This window comes from Gekko japonicus, unplaced genomic scaffold (assembly GCF_001447785.1).
Source record: "Gekko japonicus isolate JY-2015 unplaced genomic scaffold, Gekko_japonicus_V1.1 scaffold1, whole genome shotgun sequence".
Lineage (NCBI taxonomy): Eukaryota > Metazoa > Chordata > Lepidosauria > Squamata > Gekkonidae > Gekko > Gekko japonicus.
The window spans coordinates 3,516,152-3,536,007 of NW_015164181.1; positions in this window are offsets into that span (position 1 = coordinate 3,516,152).

Sequence of the window (19,856 nt, forward strand, 5' to 3'; positions counted from 1 at the left end):
AATTCTGATGTGTTTTATAATACAATGAAAGCTGTTTATTTGTGACATGTTGGCTTGGTTTCCTCATTTTGGCTTGGTTTCCTCCCTTTCTTATTCAGTGACCTTCCCATTCTTTTCCCTGGTCCCTGCTACAGCAAGAACGACGCACGCTCGGAAAGGCACGTTAAGTCAACTCGGTAGCAAGAACATCAGAATGATGCAGCCTGTGTAAATTTATTTTTTCGATTTATTACCCGCCTTTCCCTGTAAATAGGGCTCAGGGGGAGGCGGAGGACAGCATTTCCAAAAATATACAAGAATTTAGAACTGAATTGAAATTAAAATAAGGTTAACAATTCAGTTCACAATTTCAAATAACCGTTTCAGACAGGGCCGGGCTCTTTTTGTAGCAGGAACTCCTTTGCATATTAGGCCACACACCCCTAATGTAGCCAATCCTCCAAGAGTTTACAGAGCTCTTCTTACAGGAGCTACTGTAAGCTCTTGGAGGATTGGCTACAGTAGGGGTGTGTCGCTTAATATGCAAATGAGTACCTGCTACAAAAAGAGCCCTGCGAGACGGCAGCAAATACACAATTCAGTGTCCTTTCCCAATGGCAGAGAGGGAAGGAAGGAGCCGTGCTAGCTAAAAAGCCGTCGCTGTCCCCAACTGTAAGTCTGGCGGAACATCTCTGTCTTACGGACCCTGCAGGACTGAGTTAGGTCCCGCAGGGCACGGGTGTCATTTGGCAGAGAGTTCCACCAGGTCAGTGCCAAAGCCAAGAAAGCCCTGGCTCTGGTTGAGAACAGCAGGACACTTTGGGCCAGGGATCACCAGCAGGTTCTTTTCTCTTGAGCGTAATGCTTTTGGGGGGATATGCCAGGAGAGGTGGTCCCGTAGATACAGTGCTCCCAGACCGTTCAATTAAAGGCTAATACCAAAACCCTGAACCTAGTCCCAGTATTCAACCTGGAGCCAGTGCTGCTGGCGGAGCACTGGTTGAATATGTGCTGTCAATGAAGTTCCTGTGAGAACTCACCCCGCCGCATTCTGGACCAGCTGTAATTTCCGGATCAGTCTCAAGGGGTAGCCCTGCGTAGAGTGCTTTTCAGTAGTCTAATCTGGAGGTGACCATTGCATGGATCACTGTGGCCAGGTAAGGACGAGACAGGAAGGGAGCCAATTGCCCAACCCAGCGTAGCTGGAACAAATGGTCGTTTTCTCATATTCGCCTAATTTATTCTCCTAGTTATCAAGGAGGCGATGCATGGCATTGAAGCCCTAACCCCTGGAAATCATGCTGACGTTCCCCCCCACCCCCGTTTTCACCAGATATAACAGCCGGTGTTGTCTAGTGGTTAAGAGTATTGGACTATGGTTTGGGAGACCTGGATTCCAGTCCCTACTTGTGCCATGGAAGCTCGCTGGGTGACCTCAGGCCATTCACCGTCTCACAGCCTAACCTACCTCACAGGGTTGTTGTGAGGATACAATGGAGGAGAGCAGAAGGATGTAAGCTGCTTTGGGTCCTTGGAGATAAAGGTGGGGTGCAAATGAATTGAATAAATGGCCTCTACACCACACAAATCCAGTTAGCACTTTAGAGACCAAGATTTTCAGGGCTTGAACTTTCATGAGTCGAAACTGCCTTTGTCAGAGTTGAAATGGAAATCTCTTGGGGGGGGGGGGGAGGAATATGAATAACTTTTATCTTTTGTTGGGGTTGATAGCAATTGCATGGAAGGCTGTTCCCACGCCACCAGCTCTGCTGCTGAAAGGAAGCGTGAGTTTTCATTCGTCTGACAAAGTCGGCTCCAGTCCATAACTGGTTTTGTGACTTTTAGCCTTTAAAAAAAACACCCCAGGATTTATGTTTTAAAAACTGTGGGTCTGCCTCAGTGTGGCGTTACAGCTGGATTGCTGTACTATGTCCTGCCTGTAGGTGGTGCTGTCTCAGCAAGATGCTTGCCGGTGTCCTGCTGGTTACAGGAACGGCTGACACTTGAAACCGACCCTCTTCATTCACTTCTTCCCCCAGGCGAGCTCCAAAGAGCTTGATAGCAGCAGCCTCTTCATTGTTCATCTGTCGTCCCTCTGCCATATGGAGGATGCAGTGAAGAAGGCAAATGAGGATTCGCAGGGGAAATGGTCTCGAAGCTCAGCCCCACAGCAGTGGGTTGTGTGGCTCTATAGTGTGAAACAATGTTTGAAAGGTTGCTGAATTAATAATACTCAGCAAGGGCATTTCTCCTCTGCACTCTACACAGTTCTGTATGCCTGATGTGGGGGAGAGCTATACACACCTCTGGGGCTTTCTTCACTCGTTCCCCTTGCCCTCGCTTGCTTCTTCAACAGCACAACACAACACGAGGCTTTAAAATTTTAAATCAGCTTGCCATTTCAGCTCCCCAGCGTTTTCCTCTCTTGTTTTTCGTGGCGATTCTGGGTGGGAGACACTTCGAAAACACACCAGCTACCAGTAGTGTCTCTAGACCACCGATCCAGGCCAGCTGGTCTATTCTGTTCATCACAACTGTGAAACTGCTGCCTTGATGTTTGACTTCCTGAACTTGCCCGTGGTTTAGGGTAGAGCTGTTGCCGCCTCTTGGAAAGCGATTCAACTGGCCCATGCTTCCTCAAGTGAAGCTTATCTAGTCCAGCTTAGATCTGCAAAGTGATTGATGGGAATCCAAGGCCTGTTTCAACTTTCTGCAGAAACCATTGTTTGTGTGGATTTCAGCCACGTTGCCCTGTGGCGAGGCAGTTGTGCGGGTCCACCTGCCAGTTCAAGATTTGGCTATTGACAGTCCAGTGCTAGCCTATATGGAGCTTGCAGCTGAGGGATGTGTATGCAGCTTACCTATGGTCACGTAGCCAGATGTCAGTACAAGCAAGGCTTTGGTGTGGTTCAGAGGCCGTCTGTCTCACATGAACACATGAAGCTGCTTGATACTGAAGCAGACCCTTGGTCCATCGAGGTCAGTGCTGTCTCTTTCATTTATTAGCTTTATTGACCAGAGGTCTTAAGCCAAGCATACAAGCAGCTACTATAAAACACGTTACATATAATTACAAGATAATTTAGGCCAAGCATTTTTACAATGAAAACTAATAAACTTACAAACAATATTAATAGACAACATTTTATAAACTTCCATAAGTTCTATAAAATCCCCTATTATGGAAATTGGTTTTAAAATTTTAGTACATAAAACTACATACAGCATTTCAAAGCTGCTTTAAAAATAGCACTATCGATAGATATTTTGCCCCCAAGTGATTTGTTTCAGGTTCCTCATCTGCTAGCAATAAGGTTATCACCCAAGGTTCCATAGGAAGGTGGTGTCTATGTAAAACAGGAATAATCCAACAGGATCTGGGGCCAATCCACTGGTGGCAAGATAACATAAGATGATCTAAGGCAGTGATGGCGAACCTTTTAGAGACAGAGTGCCCAAACTGCGACCCAAAACCCACTTATTTATTGCAAAGTGCCAACATGGCAATTTAACCTGAATACTGAGGTTTTACTTTCGGAAAAAAAACTCATACATCAACTTAAGATGATCCAAACAAAGGAAGGAAAGCAATCCCAAATGCTTTCATTTACTTAAAATTATTTGGCAGAGAATTCGACACTTTAATGATGGTCTGGGCCTGGCTGGGACAATGGCACGCGTGCCCACAGAGAGGGTTCTGAGTGCCACCTCTGGCACCCGTGCCATAGGTGTGCCACCACTGATCTAAGGTCTCCATTGCGCCTGATCCACAATCACACAGTCTATTTGAATACTTTTTTTTTTAGGAAAACGGCCTCTTAGCTCTGCGGTAGGAAAAACATTCAACCTAGCAAGTGTGAAGACGTGTCTAAATCCAGGGGATGTAAGGAAGCTCATATATGAGGGGATTTTCTTAGGTGGCACAATCCCTAATGCAAAGTTGCAAGGTCGGTGTTGTCTTCTCAGACCGGCAGCAGTTCTCCAGGGTCTCAGGCAGAGGCGACTGCTGCATGCTGAGCCAGATCAGAGAAATCAGGTACACACGGCGGAGGCCTATTTTCCTGGTTGGAAAACCACCACAACACCCATCTGGAGATGGTGGGGATTTGTTGTTGGTAGATGTGTCCAGATAATGAAACTGAAGCTCAAATACTTTGGCCACCCAATGAGAAGGGAGCACTCACTGGAGAAGACCCTGATGCTGGGAAAGATTGAAGGTCAAAGAAGACGGGGACGGCAAAGGATGAGATGGTTAGTGTCATAGATGCAACGAACATGAAACTGAGCCAACTTCAGAGGACGGCGGAAGACAGGAAGGCCTGCCGTGATCTGGTCCATGGGGTCGCGAAGAGTCGGACTTGACTGTGCGACTGAACAACAACAAAAGATGTGTCCTCTATGGAAAGACAGAAGGACAGAGTCCGTCACTAGCACAAGTTCATTCTCACTTGGTAGACGGGCAGGAGATCACCCAGCTAGCTGTTGTCTAGTCTGTGGCGGTCCAGAGTGCATAAACAGCATATCTCATAACCCAAAATGAGAACTATCTAACTCAAATTGCCCTTGATGGAAGTTCCATCTGTTTCAGAGCTGTGGCACACCCCGAAAATGATTCACCAGTGGCTTAGAAACTGCTGAACAAATGGCCTTCACCTGGGTCCAGACGATGCGTCATTTTCTGCATGCTGTTTCTGAGCTGCCGCTCCTTCCTCTAAAACAACTTCCATACTACACAGTGCCATTCCTGGGCCTGTAACTGAGAACTGCAAAGGGATAGGAATGTCTGCCCCTGTGTAGGCAGCAGTTGTGGCTCAGATGTGGAGAGAACCCTTTTCATTCTGCCGGTTTCTATTGCAATCCTTGACCAAAGAGTTCCGTCCAGGGTGTAGAACTCCATTCCTTTTCTCCCCCTCCCCCCACTTCATTGTCACAACGGTTGGTGAAGCTAAGAGAGAGGTGATTGGCCGGAGACCCTCCCATTCAGTTTTCATGGTCAAGGGTTCAGATTTAAACCTGGATCTCTCCCCGTTATTAAGTGGGCCACTAACCATATGTTGCAATGCCACGATATGTTTCTAGCAGGGCTATTTTTGGGCAGGAACGCACAGGAACGGAGTTCTGGCTGGCTTCCAAGTTGGCCACGCCCAGCAGGAACTCATTAGCATAATAAGCCACACCCAATATCTGAAACTCATTAGGATTGGCTACATTAGGGATGTGTGGCCTAACATGCAAAGGAGTTCCTGCTACAAAAAAGCCCTGGGTTTTGACAACAAACAAGGTAAACAGAATAAGAAGCAAAAGGTGGGTGTGGCTGGATGAGCACACTTCTGGTAACATGGGGGTGTGGCCTAATGTGCTAATGAGCTGTGCTGTCAGGGGTGTGGCCTAATATACTAATGGTTTCTGCTGTTGGGCGTGGCCTATTATGCTAATGAGTTCCTGCTGGGCTTTTTCTACAAAAAAGCCCTGGTTTCTAGTGCATCCCACTCTGGAAGTTCATGGTAATTTAGCATGGGTGGTTCCACGTATACAGTCCATCTCATGTTGGGCCCTCCTCTTTTCCTGCTGCCTTCAGCTTTCCCTAGCATTATTGTCTTTTCCAGGGACTCTTGTCTTCTCATAAGACTCTTGTCTTTTCTGCTTGGGTTTTCTGCCCAGGTCCCCTGGTCAATCCAGTGGGGGGGATTTGGGGGGCATTCCAGGGGTGGGCAGGGATGCCCCAAGCCCTGTCCCCAAGCCGCAGCCACCCCAATCCCTCCCTGATAAAAGATTTAAAGGGCTTCAGCTGATCAGGGGAGCACGTGGCCCGTGGGCCAGCCGGAGGGCCCTTTAAATCTTTTCGCAGGGAGGCAGAGGGTCCGTTGCCAGCCACAGCTTCAAGGGTCTTTTTGCCAGTGGGGGCGGGGCCCTGCTGCCCATGTGGGGCTCCTTCCCCAGCAGCGATTCGCCTCTTGGGATTCTGGCCCACCATGGGGCTGTTCCACTCAGGAGTGGTTCAAAGCCCCATTGACCTGAGCGGCTGTGACCGGTCACCCTCAGCCTAATTATCTCACAGGATAGTTAGGAGCATAAGATGGAGGGGAGGAGAAGCAGGTAAACTATCCTGAGCCCTCCGGAGGAAAGTTGAAAAGTATGCAGACGGAGAGTGATTTCAGCAAAGCGTACTTTATTCTATCCAGAACAAGACGACTTTGGCCGGCTCGCAGGCCGGCTTATATCCCCCGAGAAACCGCCACCCAAAACAAACACACCCCTACTTCCCTATAGGTTATTCACAGTGGCCGAGAGTCCCATAGGCTCTCGGCCGGGGACCTAGCCCCCTGATTGGAGCGGGCTAGGATCTGCATAGTCCATTGTCTCTTGGAGCGAAACTCTGCGTTTGTCTCTGGACTTGTCTGGACTTGTCTGGACTGGATACATTACAAAAGTAAAAGCTAAAGGTTTCCCTTGCTCGAAAGCCAGTCGAATCTGACTCTAGGGTTGCGGTGCTCATCTCCGTTTCAAAGCCGAAGAGCCAGCGCTGTCCGAAGACATTTCCGTGGTCATGTGGCCGGCATGACTAAACACCAAGGCGCACGGAATGCTGTTACCTTCCCACCAAAGTTCTACCTATTTATCTACTTGCAATTTCTTGCTTTCGAACTGCTAGGTTGGAAATCGGGCGTTAAAATGCAGACACCTCCCCGCCCCCCACTGTAAAGACAGTACCAAACGAAGTGCTGCAAATACAGAAATGGCGGTAGAAATGCTACATATTATTCCTCCGAAGGCCCAGCTTATGAGAAAGATTGGTCGTAGCTCTGATTGCCAGCTCTGGCTTGGGAACCCTAACCCTAACCCTAACCCTAACCCTGGGAAGGACGGAGTCTGAGGAGGGGCTCGGCAGGGGTATGATGCCAGAGTCCACCCTCTGAGGCTGCCATTTCTTCCCAGGGGACCAATCTCAGTAGTCTGGAGCTCTGTTGGACTTGTGGGAGAACTCCTGGCCCCACCTGGAGGTTGGCAACCCTATGAGCCCCGCTCACTCAGAATATGACCTTGTCTCTTTTTAGGAACACCATCTCAACTTCTCCCGGCTTCTCCACTTCTCCCAAAGGGTACTGGCTTACGGAAGCCTGTTGAGGGAGCAGCTAAACGTCCTTTTGTTTACGTTCTGTCCCCATGGCTGGGACACCACTGAAGGAGAGAGCAGTTGAGGAGTTTCACCAAAGCAGTAAACTTTGCCCTGGTTTCTTATCTCAGAGGCCTGCCTGGAGTCCAGATTCTCTTCATTCCACCCTCTTTGTTTAAGTCCAACCTAATTTCCTGCTTTTGTGTCTCTGCCAGGGGATGCTTACTTACTTTGGTAGGAAGTTCCTTTCCCGTATCCCAGGCTGTACCTCTTACATGTCTCAGGATTACATTTTTCCTCCTTGGGTTCTGTCTGCCAAGGGCTAACGCTTCAGGTATTTGACGAAGGGGATCTATTCCGTGCAAGTGTGCCCCACAGAAAAATCTGCTGGTCTTTAAGGTTTATGCAAGCAGATTTTTCTCTCCTTCAAAATCCCTTCCTCGCGGGTAATGTGTGCCTGAAAGCCATTAGAACAACAGCATGGTGAGGATTCTTCTGCCGGATTGGTTGACCCTGACACCAGCTGACCAGATTTCTTTAATTGGATTTATTGAAAACACTTATAGTTCACCTCAAGGTTGCTAACAATGCAACACTTGGTTGCCAGCGCACAAAAGCTAACCTTTCAGTGAAAAAAACAATATGCCCAGGTGAAAACATACAGGATTTTAAAAAAGCGAACAGATTGCAGTTTTGAAAGTGAACAGTGTTACAAGACACCCTTAATTAAAACAGATGAAGTTTTAAAAGATTCAAAAGAATGTAACTAAATGCTGGAAAAGTTCACCCTCTTCCACTTCAGGGTGGCCTAGAGGCAGTGTCTGATGGGAATGAAACTAACTTTCTCACATCAGCTCTTTCAACCTGAAAATCCACCAGTTCCATTTTTCCTCTCCTACAATTTGAACCCATAGCCTACAAAAGGTCTTCATGTCCCAGGACCTACTTATCTAAAGGACCACCTCTCCCAATATGCCCCACTGCTCTGGGTCGGGAAATACCTGGAAATTCTGGGGGTGGAGCCTGAGGAGGGTGGGGTTTCGGGAGGGGAGGGACTTCAATAGGGTACAATGCCATAGAGTCCACCTGCCAAAGCAGCCATTTTCTCCAGGGGAACTATCTCTGTAGCCTGGAAATCAGGTGTGATCCTGGGAGATCTCCAGCCACCACCTGGAGGCTGGCAACCCTACCCACTGCAACAGCTGCATTCCTCTGAACAGGGCCTTCAGCAGTGCCACTAAGGTTGCCATCCTCCAGGCTGGGGCTGGAGTTCTGGAATTACAACTGATCTCCAGACTATAGATCAGTTCCCCTAGACCAGAGGTGTCGAACTCATTTGTTACGAGGGCCAGATCTGACATAAGTGTCACTTTGTTGGGTCGAACCACGTGTGTCATAAAACACAATGGCAAGTACAGGAGATATAAACTGTAAGGACAGCAGCTGGTAAGCTCCGAGTTGGTGTATCCTCACTGCAAGCCCTCATGCATTGGGAGGGAGGTGCAAAGGAAAACCCGCGTGGGCGGACTGGACAGCCAGCGGTGCAGCACTGGGCAGACGCTCCTACACTGTCTGACTGCCGCAGACAAAGTTGTTCCGCCGTGCTGAAGTTACAATCGGGGTGGCTCCGCCCACTCCCCCCTGAGCAGTCTCCTGTTTCCTCCCTTACACCAGATCCTTGCAGGCTGCATAAAAGCCCTGGATGGGCCTGATCCGGCCCCCAGGCCTCATGTTTGACACCTCTGCCCTAGACAGACAGGCAGTTTCGGAGGGTAGACTCTACAGCATCACATCCCTGCTTAGCTCCTGCCCCTCCCCAAACTCCAACCTCCCCAGGCACTTCCCCCCAGGCCCTACTTTATTATACCCTGCTTAGGTTCCTTCTTTCCCCAAACCCCACCTTCCCCATGATCCACCCACCCCATCAACTCCAGGAATTTCCCAACCCGGATGCCAACCTGCAAATGGGCGAGATCAACTGCTGCTCATCCATACATTCTCTGCCGTGTCTCCCCCTTGGTGGAATGGCCTGCGGAGGAAGCACAGGAAGACTCCCACGCTTCTATCATTCTACAGAATGCACTAAGCAGAATTGCTCAGGAGGACATTTGTAAAAAGGGCACAGGGTTGTAGCAAAGAGCCAGCTCGGTGTCGTGTTTAAGAGCAGCAGACTCTGATCTGGAGAACTGGGTTTGATTCCCCAAGTGAAGCCAGCTGGGTGACCTTGGGCCAGTCACCATTCTCTCAGCCCCACCTACCTCACAGGGGAGAGGAAGGGAAGGCGATCCTGAGCCGCACTGAAATTCCTTCAGGTAGTGGAGGGCAGGCTATGAAACCAACCCTTCTTCTTCTAAAACTGAATTGTTCAGGAGGACAGTTTTCAAATGGCCAAGGGCTGTAGTTAGTGGCAGTATTTATTATATACCTTTCTTGCTTTATGGCATCGTTTTCTAATGTCTGCGATCCATTTTTTGACCGTTCTTATATCGTACCCTGTTTTATTGCATTGGTTTGTTTTTGAACTTTGAAAGGCAGGCTATAAATCAATAACTTAGTACCGCTTTCTGTTTCCTTATACTGATGTTTCCCTTAGAAACCATACGAATTCCTCGCCAGTATTTCCGCATCAAATTCACAGTATACATTTATATCTTAAGGTGATGTATGTTTTACATATAAATTGCACACACAAACCACGAGAGACCTGAAACCAGCTGTAAAAAGCAGAGAACTGAAACCGTTGATAAAATCAGAAACAAATATAAAAGAAATAAAACAGGGAACATACATTCATCCCTATCATGTTATTGCAGGGGATGGAGAAGCTTTTCTGTTTACTCCAGTTTACTCCTGCAAGGACAAAAGGCAACAGGTCTGTGTTCTGCTGCGCCTTTTAGGAAGGCCAGGAAAGCAGTCTTTTTTCTTTCCTTTTTTTCTTGAACTAGAGGCGCCTGGACCTTAACAATGTTATTTTTGAGCCACCTCCCTCCCGTTTTATGATGTGTTCTCGTTTCATTCATTGCAGTGTCGACATTCTAAACAGCTTTTGGACAGAAGCCTTGTATTTCATAGCCACTTTGGGGACTACTTTGTCAAAAAGCAGGGTTAAGGAATGGGCAGTTCCGTCAATAAAACGAGACGAAATCGTCCTTGAAAGTATATTTTCCGAGTGTATTTTCATCTTCCCAAAATGTCACAACTGAAAACGAGAATGCTGTTGGGTACTTGTAGGACCTCTATTCTCGCTTGAGACCCTCTTTTGTCTCTTTTCCTATTCGGTGTTGCTGAAGGGCTCCCCTAGGATTGCCGACTCTGGGTTGGAAAATTCCTGGAGATTTGATGATGGTGCCTGGGGACTGGAGGGCGGAGCTTGATAGGGAGAAAGAGAGCTCAGCGGGGATATGGTCCTCTAGAGCAGGCACCTCCAACTTCGAACAGGTAATGATCTATTTTTTCCGACCAAAAGTGCCGGTGATCTACCACCATGAAAATAAAGTTTCAAATTAGATTTTAACCCACTAAAGTTGGGTTCCCCCGCGCCCCCCCCCCCCATTTATAATGCACCTTCTGTCATTTACTGGTAAGCAAAATAAGCAAAAACAAAACAGAGAGACAAAGATCCAGAAAGAACTGCAAACATTTTATATTTTTTATTGAGTTGTAACTTTCTTTAACTGTCTCAATAACTTTCTTTAACTTTTATTCAGAGTTATTTGTGTTAAATGTAGGTCAAGTCTTGATCCAGGCTGATCTTGCGCAATCTTAAAAACTTCGCTCTTTCTCATTAGTGAGACGTCTGAGCCTGCATTTCATCCACCAGCTTTTTGAAGTTGGGTGAATATTGCGTGAGGGCCAGTCTCAGGGAATCCTGGAGATGTTCATCTGTCATGTCGGAACACTGTGTACTCTTTGTCATTTTCAGATGGGAAAACGCAGATTCACACAAATAAGTTGAACTGAAACAGGAGCATACAACTTCACTGCATCTTCTCAAGTTGGGAAATTTGTCTCTAGACACTAGCTTCCAAAATGATTCTTGCTCAGCACGGGTCTTGAGAAAAATTTTTAAGGGTTAATATTTCATTTTCAAGAGATGCCTTGTTCAATGAGTAATTTTTACTGATAGCAGCTGCAGTTTCCTTATTGTCCAAACAATCATTAAAAAAAAAAACCCTGTCCAGCAAACCAGGAGTGGGGCTGGTGATCTACCTCTGACCCCTCCGCGATCTACTGGTAGATCGCGATCTACCTGTTGGACATACCTGCTCTAGAGCAGGAGTGGCTCAAACTTGCTCAGCTTAAGAGCCACATAGAATAAATGTCAGATGTTTGAGAGCCACAAGACGTGAACAAATATCACGTTTTTATTTTAAAATATGCAGATTTGCTTTTAACATTAAATGAGACTGCCAAAAATAAAAGGGGTAAAAACAGATATTGATCATGATATTTATCTGTCCAATTTATTTGTCTAAGAGAAAGAGAGAGAGAGAGGTGGAAAGAAAGAAAAAGAGAGAGCGAGAGAGAGAGAGAGCGAGAGAGAGAGAGACCAGGAAGACCTTGGAGAGCAGGGTGGAACAGGGCCTGAACACCAGAGCAGGCCCATTCCACCACACAGGCAAACCAATATCATTGTTCCCATATTATAGCTAAACCACTGAGGCTGAGAGACAGCGGCTTATGTAACACCACAAAACCTTGAGTCCAACTGAGAAAGCTGGACTATAAATAATGTAAATAAATAAATCAAATAAAGTGAGTTTACGGCCAGGCTGCAATATGCTTTTAGGACTCTCACATGTTCATTCACGAAGGTACACCAGGAATGTTTTATGGAGAGTTCTTGCTCTTTCTGTGCCGAGCCCCATGAGGGGCCCGGCGGTGGACCTGCAAGGCTGGCGGGAGTGCAAGGAAGCCCCGCGAAGGCCCTCCCTGGCCCCAGGCAGGCAGGGGTGGGGAGAGGCAGGGAGGAAGCAACTTACCCTCCCTCTTCTCCTGCCTTCTCCTGGCTGAATGAGGGCCGGAAGCGGGGCGGCCAGAAGCAGGGGGCGGGGCTTCGTCATGTGCCCCGTCCCCCCTGTACCTCACCCGGGGGAACTGCGATCTCCCATGATCCCCCCCCGAAATGACCTCTGACTAAAGCTCATTTCAAGCGCGTGTTGATGTTCTATGACGTCTGACCTTCAGAATGCTTGTTTTTACTCTTTTAATATTTGCTATTGTGTACACCATAAATGAAAATGTATTTTTGGATAATATTTATCTTTAAGTTAGCTGGACCCTTCGAACAGTGCTGGTAAATTTTGGGCTGAGTTTGTTCCCCCCTTTCCCCGTCCTCTGTTCCATTCTTGCTCCATGTTGCTTCATCCGCCAAAGCGGGCCGTGTTTGAGCTTAAAGCACAGCTGCATTCAGTTTGTGCAGAAAGAAAGAAAGAAACAAGTACGATGACAAGGGACCTAATTTTTGGCACATTGGGCACATGGGATTTAACAGGAAGCTGTGTTGTTTCTTAGGAACATGAACACTTTCTTTCCCTGTAATTTCCTTTCCTCCCTTCTTCTCTGCCTTTCATTCAGAAGGAAAAAAAGCCATTCTGGGGTCTATGCTGTCGAGACTGTGGAAGGGCGATATTAATGCAGCCCTGGAACAAGCTGGGCCTTGGGGCTGGGCTGTGGCTCAGTGGCAGAGTACATGATTCACATGTGGAAGGTCCCAAGTTCAATCCTCGGCATTGCCAGGCAGCGGCTGATACGAAAGGCCTCTGCTCAAGACTCTAGAGAACTGCTACCAGTCAGAATAGACACTCCTGGCCTCGATAGTTTGACTCTGTTGAAGAACACCATGCATATGTGAACTCTAGTACGTCACTGTAGACAGTATTGAGCTTGATAAACCATTGGTCTGACTCACAATCAGAGGGATACATAATTTGGGGAGGAGCTAGGGTTACCAGACCCCCTGGAGAAGCAGGGGGGGGGTGTTGTCTACCACCAGCTCCTGCTCCCAAACTGCTGATCAGCTGGCCCAGCTGGGGGGACTTACCACAAGAAAGAGGAAAATCCAGACAGCATCACTGGCATTGCATAGGAAGTTACACCTTTATGCCACTGACGTCCGGGGTTGATTGGCTTGGCCCTGGGATGCAGCCAGGGCTTTTTTTGTAGAAAAAGCCCAGCAGGAACTCATTAGCATAATAGGACACACCCAACAGCAGAAACTCAGCCTATTAGGTCACACCCCTGACAGCACAGCTCATTAGCATATTAGGCCACACCCCCATGTTACCAGAAGTGTGGTCATCCAGCCACACCCACCTTTTGCTTCTTATTCTGTTTACTTTGTTGTCAAAACCCTGGGCTTTTTTTGTAGCAGGAACTCCTTTGCATGTTAGGCCACACACCCCTAATGTAGCCAATCCTAATGAGTTTCTGCTGTTAGAAGAAGAAGAAGAAGAGATTGGATTTATACCCCGCCCTTCACTTGGAGTCCCAGAGCGGCTTACAAACTCCTTTCCCTCCCCCTCCCCACAACAGACACCCTGTGAGGTGGGTGGGGCTGAGAGAACTCTGACACAAACTGCTCTTTTTCAAGGACAGCTGTGCCAGAGCTTGTGACTGACCCAAGGTCACATCAGCAGGTGCAATTGGAGGAGTGGGGAATCCAACCCTGTTCTCCCAGATTAGAGTCCACGCACTTAACCACTACGCCAAACCGGCTCTCACTGGTTAGGTGTGGCCTATTATGCTAATGAGTTCCTGCTGGGTGTGGCCAACTCAGGAGACAGCCGGAACTACATTCCTGTGCATTCATGGATCCAAGCCCCACAGCCCCCCCCCCCCCCTCAACTCCTTCCTGGCTTCTTGGGGCCTTCCAATACAGTGCAGCCCACTGGGGACTTTCCTGGGACTTTCTGCTTTGCATGCAGGAGGTCCCAGTTTCAGTCCCCAGCAAAGTTAAGAGGATCAGGACAAGGACAATGGCTACACCCAGACATGCCATTTGTCTGCTTCGCGCAGGGGAAATCACACAACACGTCGACATCACATCTGGACAGACTCCTGGATGTGACTGTTGGAAATATGTCTGTGTTGCAAGGTCTAATTCAGTCATTATAGGGTTAATCCGTTTACCTTGTGTGCTGTTGTTTAGCCTGACCTGGAAGGGAAACTTGGCTCAGAGCCAATGAAAACAAAGCTGGTGAAATCTAAGTCTGTTCACTCAAAATCACTGGTTAATGCATTCAGGTGATTTCCTTCTAGAGGTCAAGAAGAAGAAGAATCTCCATTGCAGTTGTTGTTGAGAGACCTGTGGTGTCAGTCTGTTTCCATAGCTGTAGAGATGTAGCCTTAGAACTTTTATTTTGTAGCTTTTCCTGTGTACCCTTCCCTTTGGAAATAAAGATTTTTGCACAGAAAGAAATGCCTCCTCTCCAGTGAAGCAAAGGTCCATTGCAAACTCTGAATATCTAAGTATTTTTGCCAATTTTTCCAACAGTGACATCAGCAAGTCAGCTGGCATTCTGGAAACTCTGTTTCCAGAGAGTCAGCAGACACGTTGACATCACCCAGAGCACACAATGTCACATCCGTTTTTTGCCCGGCTCACAAAGATCCGGGGGGGGGGGCATCTTGACATCTCTAGCACTGCCCATCGAAGCATCTAAAATGGGGGTAGATTTGAAATTACTTCCTTGGCATGTTACAGTTTTTCTGGAGGGCAGGTATCTTCGCATTCCTCATTCCCAACACCAGGGCTCTAGTCGGGGGGGAGCTCTCAGGTACGGAGCTCCGGAAGAGAACCTCTAGGGGGCGGGGCGGTCACGTGGTGAAGCCCCGCCCCCTTCTTTACCCCGCCCTCTGCTTCGATCCTCATTCCGTTTGGGAATGAGGATGAAGCAGGAGGGTAAGTAGCCGGGCCTTCTGACACACTTCCGGTGATGTCAGGGGGTGTGGCCTTCTGTCACTTCCGGTGATGTCAGGGGGCGTGGCATATGCAAATAAGTTATGCTAATGAGTTATGCTAATGAGCTCCGGCAGCTCTTTTTCTACAACAGGACCCCTGCCCAACACATTGGCCCTTGTAAAATGGGAAACATTTGAGACCATTGAAAACATTTTATTACAGCGTCCCTACTATAATGATGGAGCTGCGGTGGCTCAAGTGGTTAAGACGCTGAACTGCAGGCTGTGGAAGGTCGGTAGTTCAGCAGTTCGAGACCCGGGTGCCACATGACGGAGTGAGCTCCCGTCTCTAGTTCCAGCTCCTGCCAGCCTAGCAGTTCGAAAGCAAGAAATTGCAAGTAGATAAATAGGTACCACTTCGGTGGGAAGGTAACAGCGTTCCGTGTGCCTCGGTGTTTAGTCATGCTGGCCACATGACCACGGAAACGTCTTCGGACAGCGCTGGCTCTTCGGCTTTGAAACGGAGATGAGCTCCGCAACCCTAGAGTCGGATTCGACTGGCTTTCGAGAAAGGGAACCTTTACTTTAGCTTTTTTACTATAATGATATACATTCCCAATATATTATGCTGAATTTAATAAATTCCCCTGGAAGATCAGAGCAATTCTGCATTTCCCTCCTCCTTTCAGTCTCCTCCGAAGAAATTACTCATAGGCTGTGGTCGCACACACTAAACAATCCACTTTCATTCCATTTTCAGTCCACTTTCCAACTGGATTCTGCAAGTTCACAAAGTAAAAATCCTGTTGGAAAGTGCACTGAAAGTGAATTGAAAGTGGATTATTTAGTGTGCGTGACCGCAGCCATAGTGTAACAAAAATCTTGCATAATGGCATGCACAATATGAAAACATATGGTTCAGTGTTCAAAGAACTGACTCCCTCTATTGTGAAATGTGTGCAAGAATTTTGAAACGTTGGGATATAATGGCACATATAAGTCTTTCTTGCTGGTCTTGGTATTGTATGTGGCTGTATTTATAGTTCTTGTTAATACTTTCCAAGCAGATAGTGTGTTGAAATGAACTAAACTGAACTGAACTTCCGTTTAAAGAATGAGAGCTTCTTTTTCATATCGAAATATTTTTGATTTTAAAAAATAAAACGAGATGTGTCCTTGCGCAAAGCGATCTTTCTCTTTGGTCTTCAACCCATCCTCCTGACCCCACTCAGTTTGGCTTGCCTGATTCCCTCTGGATCACAGAGATCCCGATCTTATCACGATCCTGCTCAAGAAAGGACTCCTTTAGCTACTGGGCTTAGAACAAGTAAATAAGGAAGTTTTCACTGATTACAGGAAGATGTACATAATTAGTAGGTGGATGTTTGGAAGCTGAAAAACAACGGTTCTTATCTAGTTTGTATGTCTCTGAGGATACCAAACAAACACAAACTTAACAAGGAGGCACTTGACAAAGACGGTTATAAAAGTTTCTGTTTGGTTGCGTGGAAATCATTACATAAGAACAGAAGAAGTGCCCTGCTAGAACAGACCAATGGTCCGTCTAGTCCAGCATCCTGTCTCACACAGTGGCCAACCTGTTCCTCTGGAGGGCCAACAATAGGGCACAGAGGCTGAGAAGAACATAAGAAGAGCCATGTTGGATCAGACCAGTGGTCCATCTAGTCCAGCATCCTGTCTCACACAGTGGCCAACCTGTTCCTCTGGAGGGCCAACAACAGGGCACAGAGGCTGAGGCCTTCCCCTGATAAGAACATCAGAAGAGCCCTGCTGGATCAGACCAGTGGTCCATCTAGTCCAACATCCTGTCTCACACAGTGGCCAACCTGTTCCTCTGGAGGGCCAACAACAGGGCACAGAGGCTGAGGCCTTCCTCTGATAAGAACATAAGAAGAGCCGTGCTGGATCAGACCAGTGGTCCCTCTAGTCCAGCATCCTGTCTCACACAGTGGCCAACCAGTTCCTCTGGACAATCAACAACAGGGCATAGAGGCTGAGGCCTCCTGGCTCCAGGATTCAGAGGTTGAGTGCCTCTGAATGTGGAGGTTCCTCTCAGGCACCATGGCTGTTTTGGAGGCCCCATCTGGAAAAAGGAGCCACCCGCCTAGCAAGGTAGACTGGCTGTACCCTCTTCTTGAATGGTGATATAAAAGGTAATGGCTGTATGAATATTAATAAATGTTATCAATAATCATAATTATGCTGTTATGTGTTTGAGAGGTTTTTATTCTACCTCTTGGCATCCTGCTCCTGAACCTTATTTATTTATTACAATTCTGTAGGGCCTGCAAGACGGAGCTCTTCCGCCAGGTTTTTGTTTGAGGAAGTGGGCGTCCCCCCTCCTTAGGTCAGCCCCCAACTGTAGCCTGGGTCCTGAGATCCTAAATCTTAAAGACCTCAAAAAATTCTAATACCATCAACCACCGAGGTATCTGTTTTTTACTAGAGTTGTATGGCACATATGTTATTTTATATTGTGTTTTTTAATGTGGTTTTAATTGCATTGTACCTTATACTGTTGGAACCTGCCCTGAGCCCATTAAGGGGAGGGCGGGATATAAATCCAAATAAATAAAATGAAAATAAAATAAACTGGTTGGCAGGATTTAAAATGTGACAAATGGTGTGTGTCTGCGAGAAAAGAAAGAAAAGAAGAACCTAGCAGCCTAAAAACAACCCCAAACTGGAATTAAAAGCCTGTCTTCCTCACATCTACTACCCCATAAAATTCCTGGTTGTTAATCGAGTCAGTTGAAAATAATTCAGACCACTATTTGTTTTGGTTTGGTTTTTAATAATCTAATTCCCCAGCAGAGCATAGTGCACTGGAGGGGTCCCCAAAATAACGCCCATGGTCAGTGTGGGGCCCACCAACACCTTTCCTGGCAAACGTCAAAAAAGTGGGCATGAGCCAGGTGTAGCTTCTGCCCAGCAAGTTATCTGATTGGCCACTGGAAATCTGCTGGAGAGTTAGGACGATCGTGATGAACAAAGCATGAGTCCAGCAGCACCTTTAAGACCAACAAAAGTTTTATTCATGGTATAAGCTTCTGTGTGCATCATGCACACTTATATCTTTTTTTTTTTGTAAAAAAAATTTTTATTCAGGATATAAACATTCACAACCAGCATTAAATTTTCTACTTTTGTCCCCGTTATACCCTACCCTCCTCCCTTTTCCCCTCCCTATTATACGGCTTCCCACAGTGTTACGACCTCCTACATATTCCCTTCTTTTTACCAATATATCAATTTCCTTTTTGTATATCACTAGGTAACTGTTATTTCACTATATCAATTAATTTTTAACTTATCTTATCTTCAGAAAATTATATGCTTAATAATTATTAAAACAAAACAGATTGTCTTTTACTTCCCAATACTTTCCCAAGTATTCTTTTAGATCCTTCCAGTCATTATAAAAGTCTTCTGCTTCCATATTGTTCAATTTTCTTGTCAGCTTATCCATTTCAACTGAGAATATTAATTTTTTAATCCAATCTTCAATCTAAACTGGCAGAGACTGAGCAAGAGAGAGATCTTGGAGTTGTAGTGGATAACTCACTGAAAATGTCGAGACAGTGTGTGACTGCAATAAAGATAGCCAATGCTATGCTGGGGATTATTAGGAAGAGTATTGAAAACAGATCAGCCAATATCATAATGCCCCTATATAAATCAATGGTGAGACCTCATTTGGAATACTGTGTGCAGTTCTGGGCACCACACCTTAAAAAGGATATTATAGCTTTGGAAAAAGTGCAGAAAAGGGCAACTCGAATGATAAAAGGGTTGGAACACTTTCCCTATGAGGAAAGGTTAAAGCGCTTAGGGCTCTTTAGCTTGGAGAAAAGACGACTGAGGGGTGACATGATCGAGGTTTATAAGATTATGCATGGGAAAGAGCAGGTAAAGAAAGAGGTACTTTTCTCCCTTTCTCACAATACAAGAACTCGTGGGCACTCCATGAAACTGCAGAGCGGTCGGGTTAGAACGGATAAAAGGAAGTACTTCTTCACCCAAAGAGTGATTAACACATGGAATTCACTGCCACAGGAAGTGGTGGGTGCTACAAGCATGGACGGCTTCAAAAGGGAATTAGATGAGCATATGGAGCAGAGGTCCATCAGTGGCTATTAGCCACAAGGTATAGCTAGGGGCTCTGGGGCAAGTGATGGTCTGTCTTCTTGGTGCTTGGGGGGGGTCAACAGTGGGAGAGCTTCTAATGTCCTGGCCCCACTGCTGGACCTCCTGATGGCACCTGGTATTTCTGGCCACTGTGTGACACAGAGTGTTGGACTGGATGGGCCTTTGGCCTGATCCAACATTGGCGTCTCTTATGTTCTTATGTTCTTAATCCTCGGGACTTCTTCCTGTTTCCAACTTTAAGCATATGTCATATGCACACTTATATCTTGAATCAAACTCTGTTGGGCTTAAAGGTGCCGCTGGACTCAAACTTTGTTCTTCTGCTTTTGCTGCTTCAGACCAACCTGGCTACTCTCAAAAAGGCCAAGGACCCCTGGTGTAGTGGAACAAAGTTTGAATCCAGCCGCACCTTTATAGTTTATCTCCAGATGACCAAGATCAGTTCCCCTGAAGGGAATGGCTGCTGTGCGGAGTGGACTCTATGGGATTCTACCCTGCCGAGGTTCCTCCTCTCCCAGGATCCACCCCCCCCCAAGCACCAGGTATTTCTCAACCTAGACCTGGCAGCCAGTTTGGTATAGTGGTTCAGTGCGCGGACACTAATCTGGGAGAACCGGGTTTGATTCCCCACACCTCCACTTGCAGCTGCTGGATGACCTTGGGCAAGCCATAGTTCTGCCAGAGCTGTTCT